The sequence below is a fragment of the Pygocentrus nattereri genome, chromosome 10, assembly GCF_015220715.1.
Source record: "Pygocentrus nattereri isolate fPygNat1 chromosome 10, fPygNat1.pri, whole genome shotgun sequence".
Taxonomy (NCBI): domain Eukaryota; kingdom Metazoa; phylum Chordata; class Actinopteri; order Characiformes; family Serrasalmidae; genus Pygocentrus; species Pygocentrus nattereri.
The window spans coordinates 12,459,334-12,469,007 of NC_051220.1; the positions used below are offsets into that span (position 1 = coordinate 12,459,334).

Consider the following 9,674-nt stretch of genomic DNA (forward strand, 5'->3'; position numbering starts at 1 on the left):
CACATCGCACACAACACAACATACACATCACACACATCACATTATACACATCGCATCACACATCACATCACACATATCACATCACACATCACATCACACATATCACATCACACATCACATCACACATCTTATCACAGACACTACATCACACATCGCATCACAGACACCACACATATCACATCATACATCGCATCAGACACCACACACATCACACATCACATCACACATATCACATCACACACATCACATCACACATCATACACATCACATTATACATATCATACATATCACATCACACACATCACATCACACATATCGCATAACACACATGACATCACACGTCACACACATAACATCACATATCACATCACACATATTACACCACACACATCACATCACACCACATCACACATATCACACACATCACATCATATAACACATCACACACATCACTGCTACACTAAATGGGTGAATTAACAACAGAAATAATCTAAATAACAGAAAGAAATTCAAGCAAATAAACAAAATAGAACAAAAATCATGTTGATAATCAGACATTGGGGAGCTAAAAATATTTCAAAGCTCCTGATTTCTGAGGAACGTATTGCTCATCTTATCATTTACCATTTTAAGAGAAGTAATACAAGGTTCCATTTCCTTTTGAGTACCGACAGAATTGAACTACAAAAGTTGTATTTATGGATTAAATGTTTTGCAGATAAAATAAAATAACTGTTATTCGAGAGCATGTAATTACAAAATACATTTTTCATGGTGAAGGTGTGAAGAAAAGAGAAAACATCACTGCTGAAAAGGACCATTAGAGGATTAAAACCTGATAGTTTTGCTTTCTAATGGGAATTGGCTTCCTGGTTTCCAATAGAGACCACCAGTTTCCTGTAGAACACCTTTAGATTAAATTAGGAACCTATCAGATGCATATAGAATCAGTCACTAGTCACCTGTTAAACCACTTTACATTGTGATATCAACCCATTAAAAAAGACAAAACACATTACAAAACCATCAGGAACCAACAGAAACTCTTAATGGTTTGTATGTTTTTTTCCAGCTGTGTTAGCCAAGACCAGAAAAGAGATGCAAAGATCCAGTCATAAAATAAAACAAGTTGATTCAAATTCTTCTTTACAAAAGGTACAGTGGACACAATTCATCTGTAAATTTTGACCAGAGAGAATTAAAGGGATGTATATAAAGCTGAAAAAAAAATATATATATATATATTCTTTTTATTAACATGCCTATACTATTATTAAAAATAACCGCACACACATACATCATCACTTTTATAGAAACACAGGTATCTCCAAAATAGTAACAATAGTAACTTTACTAGAGAAGGCAAAAACACTTACCTTTGATGTAAGTTAATGTAAAGAGATTTTATTCATTTTGAAGCTTGTCTATTGGTCCATTATGTGTGACGTCACGCAACGTAAAAGACAGCTGGTGTGTTAAAATGATGCAGAAAAATAAAAATCGACTATAAGATACATGGTTTCTTTAGGCAGCAACATCGACATGAAAAAAATAAATGAAAATCTGCAATGTCAGCACTTTAATACCTCCACAGAACTCGGTGTTGAACCGAATCCAAGTCTTTTTTATTGCTGCATTAAGAAGTCGAACGCTTTCATCTCCCGGACGAGCTGCTTTGTGACGTTTGAAGCAGAGCTGGCCAATCGCAGCGCAGGGGGCGGGGCCTGTAGGAATACGGGTGTGGGGAAGGGGGGAAAAAAGCTCCGGCGTGCGGAATGCGGCGCGCTGCTGCTCTGCTGCTGCTGCGCTGCTGCGAAAAAAGAAAGAGGAAAAAGAAAAGCGACCCAGAGAACATTAGAGAACATTACCGCACTGCCGAGAACCTCTCCACACCGGGCCGCTCCTCGAACTCGCTCGGGACTCTCCGCCGCTCCTCCGCAGCCGAAGGTGAGTGGAAAAAGTAGATAGTGTGAGATCGAAGTTGGGCTTGTTTTTCAACGCGGAGAGCAGAAGCCGGCTGGCCGAGTCAGAGCGTCCTTTCCTCCGTCACAGCCGGCCACAGCGCCCGCTGTCTCCGCCGGGGAGGGGGTGCTGGGGCACTTCCAGCTCGGTCTGTTTTAGCCTGTTTTGCGGCTGTTGGTGCTACAGCTCAGTAATATCGCTGAATTGATGAATTCCAGCCTGTTTAAAGTCAGCAAAGTGTTTCTTTCCACGTCCAGTAGTACATGTCCAACGTCAGCAGGCTGAAGTTTACCCAGTCTGTCCAGCACGAGCGTTTTCCATGCTTTTTCAGAGCTCGTGCAAGCATTAAAACAGTGCTTTGACCCACTTTTCTGGCGGCCGGGTGAAGCACGCACACCGACAGGGGGTTTTCGTGTTTGTCTTGGGAATATTTGAGGTTTTTCTGGAACAGGAAAAGTCACCCTCCTCCTTCGAGAACAATGAGGCTGATCCTGAGTCTGGGAGGAGTGGAAGGACTTTCAGGACTTTCAGGAGCTCGGAAGCTTGGTCAACACCTTTAACACCTCGGATTCTTCAGCTAAACTTGTTTTTTTGAGGCCTGAGGCAGAAGAAAACTGATCCAGAATACAGGCCGGGCCTTCAGGTTCAACTATAGCTCAACTTGACCCCTATCCGTGTTGACAGTCAGGGCTGGAGAGGGTTGAGGTGTCCGCTGCTGGACTTAATGTGTGATGACAGGCTTTGTCATGATGTGATTAAAGAGGGAATTTCACCCATTTTTCTAGTTGTCTGTGTGATTAACTGGTTAAGATGTAAACAGAGTGGTTTGGTCTGAAACACTCAGTTCTAGAGAAAGAAGATTCTAGAGTCAGAATTGTTCACAGTGGTGGTGACAGGAACCAGACATCCACCTCTAAAAGCTCCCTCACAGAAGGTTATTACATAAAACGTTTATGAATACATTGCTCGATGTCCGAGACACTGTTTTATGATGGTTTGAAGAAGATTTTGGGCCTAAAATGTGATTTTCAAACATACATTTCCTTGGTGAAAGTGTACGTGAGACAGTATTGTTCGCAGTGGTGGTGATAGGAACCAGATGTCCTCCTCTGAAGGCTTTAAGAAAGTTTAGGGTTGAAGCTTGAAAGAATCAAAGTTCCTCCGTTTACTTCAAATGTAGACCATCAGCCAAGACAACTTTGGCTTCTTTAGTCTAGAACTGGAGCGGCGAGGCTAACACTGCTAGCATCTAGAACTCCGTAATCACCCAAAATGCTTCCCCAAAACCTCTTTCAAGGTGTTCATCAAGGCCAACGTGTAGATGAGGTTTAGGACAAAGCGTGATTTACTGTGAGCTCTGTTTACATCTCTCACACTGAATTATGGGTTAATTTTGTAAATATATTCTCCTTTAAGGCTCTTTTGGGTTTGAAACAGTTCAGGATGTGAACATGCTGGCCCACATTTCGTCACGTATCTCCGAGGAAAAGTGCAGCTCTCAAATCATGTAGGTCAGTCTAGTGCATGGGTTTGGGGGGTGCTGTTACTTTGGATCAGTATATCAGCAGATGGATGATGTTTTTCTTGGTGTTGATGCCACAGTAGAACCATTTTTGGAACCTTAGCGGATGGTTTAGAGCCTCCACTTAACATGATGGTTCTGTAATTCTTAAATTAAGTAGTGAGCAATAAACTAACTTCTGTATTTGAGTGAAAATAGGGGGGGGGGGGGGGGTGATGTGGCCTAAAAGTAGATATATTCTTCAGGGCTGGGTATTATGACAATATGTTATCAGAATGTGTATTGTGGATATGGTCAGTACTTAAAGAACGCTGAGGAGCTTAACGTAGCACTGTGTGTGAAACGTTAAACAAAAATCACTGTAGTTCACATGTGGTTGTGTTTTTGACTTTCAAACCTCAAAAATGTTGTGATGCATTTTGCAAAAATACCTTCAAGGAAAATGATACCACATTTTTGCCGTATTGCCGACTGCTAACTGTGTCGATATGAGAATATAATGGAGTTAGAGTCTCCAAAATAGAAACAGTTTCTCAAAGTAGTTTATAAAAAAAAATCTAAAAATACATTGTAATGGTAAAAATCACAATACTTTTACTTTTAATACTAAAGTACAGTTAAAAACATTGATAGCAGGGTAGTGAGAGCAGATCTGTGCTATTTACACTGTATTTACTCAGAACCTCTAGATAACTTTGGAAAAATTTGGCAAGATGCTGCTGTAGCTGAATTGTGTTCTTTAAATTTTGAGTGACCAAACTGGTCAGAGGTCAGTGCCCTTCTTCTGAGAAGTCTGAGAAGATAAGGGTCAGCGTATTGGATAGAAATGCTTGTAGGTCAGCTGTTTCCGAAATTGTAGGGATCCAACTTTCTTCTCTCCCGGTTTTGGTGCCTGAACTCGTTTTGTACTAGTGAAGTGCGGACATATACACTCAGTAAGGAAATACGGTTCGAGATAGTATGAAAACTTGGTGATATGTAGAACCATTTTAAAAGTTTTTTTTGAAGAGCTATAAGCAGCATTTTCTCTATCCTAGAGAAGAACCATTCAACAGCGCAGAGAACCATTTAGATATTCAGATGGTTCTTTGAGTTGTGATTCTGTATGTAAACTGAAGAACCTTTAAATTTTATTGTTTTTGTGACAGTAGAGGCTGGTGTGTCATAGTGGAGAAGGTAATGATATTTTTCTTAGGACTGTGCAATTGTTTGAAATGATCTTCTTTTAGAACTTTCATAAAATTGCGTTTTAAAAATTTTATAGCGACAGTGACGACAGAAGTGTTATTGACAGTCATATTTTACCACTGCAAAAACACAATTATTATCAGGAGATCAAATAATTCTGGCATCCTTGAAGCATTAATCAATTACTTACTCGCCTTATTGGCTCATGCAGCTATCATTCGAAGTTCCATACGTGCAACAAGGGATTTCTTTTGTTATGGTGCCCTGAAACGTAGTCGTATCGCCCTCTACACGTCCTGTAGTGTATCACAGTCTGTCAGAATGACTGTGTGGATCATATGAGCATTATAGAGTGCTTTTTTAATTGAAACAGTAGAAGCCGTATCGCCCCCTACGCTTCCTGTAGTGTATTACAGTCTGTCAGAATGACTGTGTGGATCATATGAGCATTATAGAGCGCTTTTTTAATTGAAACAGTAGAAGCCATATCGCCCCTACACTTCCTGTAGTGTATTACAGTCTGTCAGAATGACTGTATGGATCATATGAACATTATAGAGCACTTTTTAATTGAAACAGTAGAAGCCATATCGCCCCCTACGCTTCCTGTAGTGTATTACAGTCTGTCAGAATGACTGTGTGGATCATATGAGCATTATAGAGCGCTTTTTTAATTGAAACAGTAGAAGCCATATCGCCCCTACACTTCCTGTAGTGTATTACAGTCTGTCAGAATGACTGTGTGGATCATATGAACATTATAGAGCACTTTTTAATTGAAACAGTAGAAGCCATATCGCCCCTACACTTCCTGTAGTGTATTACAGTCTGTCAGAATGACTGTGTGGATCATATGAACATTATAGAGCACTTTTTAATTGAAACAGTAGAAGCCATATCGCCCCCTACGCTTCCTGTAGTGTATTACAGTCTGTCAGAATGACTGTGTGGATCATATGAACATTATAGAGCACTTTTTAATTGAAACAGTAGAAGCCATATCGCCCCTACACTTCCTGTAGTGTATTACAGTCTGTCAGAATGACTGTGTGGATCATATGAGCATTATAGAGCGCTTTTTTAATTGAAACAGTAGAAGCCATATCACCCCCTACACTTCCTGTAGTGTATTACAGTCTGTCAGAATGACTGTGTGGATCATATGAACATTATAGAGCACTTTTTTAATTGAAACAGTAGAAGCCATATCACCCCCTACACTTCCTGTAGTGTATTACAGTCTGTCAGAATGACTGTGTGGATCATATGAACATTATAGAGCACTTTTTTAATTGAAACAGTAGAAGCCATATCGCCCCCTACACTTCCTGTAGTGTATTACAGTCTGTCAGAGTGACTGTGTGGATCATATGAACGTGGACATCATAAGCTGTTGTTGTAATCGAAGTCATCAGCGACTGATGAACTGTGTGGGCTGATGATGCAGCAGTGCTGTAGGTGAGCTGGCTGTCTGAGGCGGAGTGTGCTGTGCTGTAGGCTGTGTACACACACTCAGAGTGCGTGTAAGAGGACGCCCTGTACTGCGTCTCAGTGAAGAGAGAGAGAGATGCTTCAGGCCTTCAGCATATTTCCTTAATGAAAATTGTTATAAAAGAGTGTGAGCTAGGCCTTTGGCTGATTTCTCTCTTTAAAGGGGAATTCCACTCTGTTTTCAAAATGTTGCATTATTCAGTGTCTGAGATGCAAGCATAGTCATTCAGAGTGTTTTGGTGTGGTGTACTGAAGTATATTAGCATAGCTTAGAATCCAAATTTCCAGTTGCTCCATTTCTTCATTGATTTTTCAAACTGCGTACATAATTAAAAGGTTAAGATTTAAACAGTCGTTCAGAGTGGTTTGGTGTGAAACACTCCATTCTGGAGAAGTGTTCACAGTGGTGGTGACAGGAACAAGACATTCACCTCCAAAAACTCCCCCACAGAAATGCATTACATGAAATGGTTATGAATTCAATGCCTGATGTCTGAGACACTGTTGTATGATAGTTTTGATAGATTTTGGCCGTAAACTCCATTTATGGTGAAGTGATACACAATCTGCAGGATGCTGTGAGGCAAATTAGTCCCTAAAAACGTATATTTCCACTTTTTTCCCCCATCATCAACATTTCATATAAAAGAAGATACATGTAGGTTCACTGGTGGTTTTGGAATAATGTCTAAATTTGCGTTGTAGTCATGGTGACCCCTGTAAAGAAATCTGAGCCATTTCACACCAAGTCACTCTGATAAACACTGAATTATGCAGTACATTTTTGAAAAATGGGTGGATTTCCCTTTTTAGGAATACACGTTTCGCACATAGGCGTCCTGTTGCGTGCATGTTCTGCATGTATGTGTGTATAAATGCCTTTGTTCTGGTTCAGCCTGGCCGGCTCAGCATGGAGCTCCAACATGCACTCACATGTGCTGTAGCTGCTAACTTTGGAGCGTAACTGCAAAACCATCAGTGGTTCAGTCTTCAAGTCTGGAACAGGTCAAGGCAGGTCTCCTCCTCCTCCTTCTTCTCTCTCTCTCTCTCTCTCTCTCTCTCTCTCTCTGTCTTTCTCTCTCTCTCTCTCTCTCTCTCTCTCTCTCTCTGTCTCTATGGTTCCCAGCTGGCTGATTAGCCTAGCGTAGCTGAGGTTGAAGCTACTGCAGCGGCTGGAGGGCTGTTTGCTTTTGCTCAGCATTTCACCTGCTTTATCCACCAAACCAGGATCATCCTGAACCCTCGAAACACCCATGGGGAGTTTGGCAAAGCTGGATATTTTCAGCTGGATATTTTAAGCCCAGCGTCAGGAAGGTACAACAGAAGTAATAGAAATGCACTACACCTATTGCACAGATTTGACTTTTTGCTGAAGCCAGTAGGAACAAAGGTTCCCAGATCGCACAAGAACCTCTACAATCTTTGCTGAGCCCCTCATATCAATATTGACATGATTGTACACCAGTAAATCCCAAATAGATCCAGGTTTTTACCAGCTTCCTTCAACACCACACAGACAGACCTGACATTTATCTTAAGTAGACTCTTAAATTATTCTCCAAGGGTTCTATAGTAGAAATAGTGGCTCTATACAGCACCATGAGCAGTCAAAGAGCCATTTGAATGCATTGTATTAATAACTGTTTCAGTGTGTTTACACTTAATAATCTGATAACTGCAGAAAGTCGGATTGCATCACTAACTGGTTCAGTGCGTTTACACTTAATAATCTGATAACTGCAGAAAATTGGATTGTGTCAGTAACTGGTTCAGCGTGTTTACACTTAATAATCTGATAACTGTAAAAAATCGGATTGTGTCAGTAACTGGTTCAGTGTGTTTACACTTAATAATCTGATAACTGCAGAAAATCAGTTTGCATCAGTAACTGGTTCAGTGAGTGTTCATGCTCTTAATCTGTAATAAACAGCAGAAAATCTGGTAACGATCAGATTATTAAGAGCATGTAAACACACTAAGATTAAACAAGCAAACTTCAGACACCAAACCTATCTTGGCTGACTGAGTACTCACTTAAAAAGATGTTTCTTTAGTAAAGACAGTGAATCTGTTTAGAACTGTGAGTTCCGTATAGAACCATTTCATGCTTAAAAGTTCTTTGCATGGTGAGATCAGGTGTGTTGTATATAGTTCAATATGGAACTGTTTTGAAAATGGATCTATATGGCACTCAACACAAGCTCAACACCAGAACTCTTTTTGCTGCTATGTAGGATAATTTCACTATGCAAAGAAGTTTTAAGCAATAAAATGGTTCTATATGGGACTAATGGTTCTAAAAAATAGCCATTTCTTCTACTAAGGAGCCCTTGCAAAACCATGTTTTTAGAGTGTACATCTCTTTAATTGAAAGGAAGGTTGTTGGCCTCAGCTGCTGAAGCTGTACGACTTAGCCAGATCCGCGATGTTGCTGGGTTTACTGTGGGATCCGGGGTAGTTCCTTATGGTTCTTTATAGTTTGTATGGTGTCATTGTTTGTTTTTGTCTTGGTAACTCTTATCGTTTGCTCGAGTCAACACTGTCACCCAGCACACAGTCATCTTATCTGCGTCTGGGGGTCAAAGTTCACCGCCTGAGTCCTTACTGTTGATTAGTGAGCCGCACTGCTGACCTTTGTATGCGTAAGCAGGTCGGGCGTGTGAGAGAGCTCAGACACGGAGAGTCTAAACAAACTTTACGTTGGCTGAACCCTGATTACAGCAGAAACTCATCGGACAGGTTTGCAGTAATGTAATTATAATTAAAGGCAACGTTGGGGCAGGTGCACAATGAGGCCTTGCCGCAGCCTCACTGACTCGGCTGGAGATCAGAGCGCAGAGGTGTGACATCACAACACTTCACTGTATGCAGTCTGTTACAATAACTATTTTTTTGCTTAGGTTTGAAAAACAATGTCAAAAACTTTGAATACAGTGATATATTTCACACACTGTGGCAGCCAGTCAGAGCTCATTTACATAAAGCTGTTTGAGCGCCCCTCTCTAGTCAAATATCATGTTCTTTTAATTACACAGTTTCTGTTTATTGCAGAAACACTGCCATATTGAAGTTGTCTGTAGAGTCTGTGCTCACTGGAGGATAGAATGATGTGTATAAATGAATTTTGACCCTTTTTAGTACATGAAGCCAAACAAATGTCATACGCAACACAACATCCAGGAGAATTGTGGGATACGGGCGTTTTAACGGTGCTGAGTGACTTGATTGCGTTACTCTGCTGTTGTTCAAGGCTACTAAACTGCTAAAGCTAATGGGTGTCCAGTTCCATCAGTGTGAGCATCAGGAGATTTTATATATATATATATATATATATATATATATATATATATATATATACACACACACACACACACACAGGCTAAATGACCAGTCTGAGGGATTAATGTGAAAACTGCAGTTTCATCCTCTCTCTCTCGCTCTCTCTCTCGCTCTCTCTCTCTCTCGCTCGCTCTCTCTCGCTCTCTCTCTCTCGCTCTCTCGCTGAATTGAA

At 40.6% G+C, this 9,674-nt stretch overlaps 1 protein-coding gene across 3 annotated transcripts in view; it reads left to right on the forward strand.

Moving 5' to 3' along the window:
• Window positions 1–1,536: 1,536 nt before the first annotated feature.
• luzp1 (leucine zipper protein 1) overlaps window positions 1,537–9,674 on the forward strand; it is a 76,476-nt gene continuing 68,338 nt past the window's right edge. For 2 of the 3 annotated variants that reach the window (XM_017708851.2, XM_017708850.2), the window contains exon 1: window positions 1,538–1,947. The gene's annotated coding sequence lies outside the window, so the exon portion shown is untranslated. Of the gene's footprint in view, window positions 1,948–9,674 lie in introns of all 3 variants that reach the window. The other variant, XM_017708852.2, reaches the window with a different exon arrangement.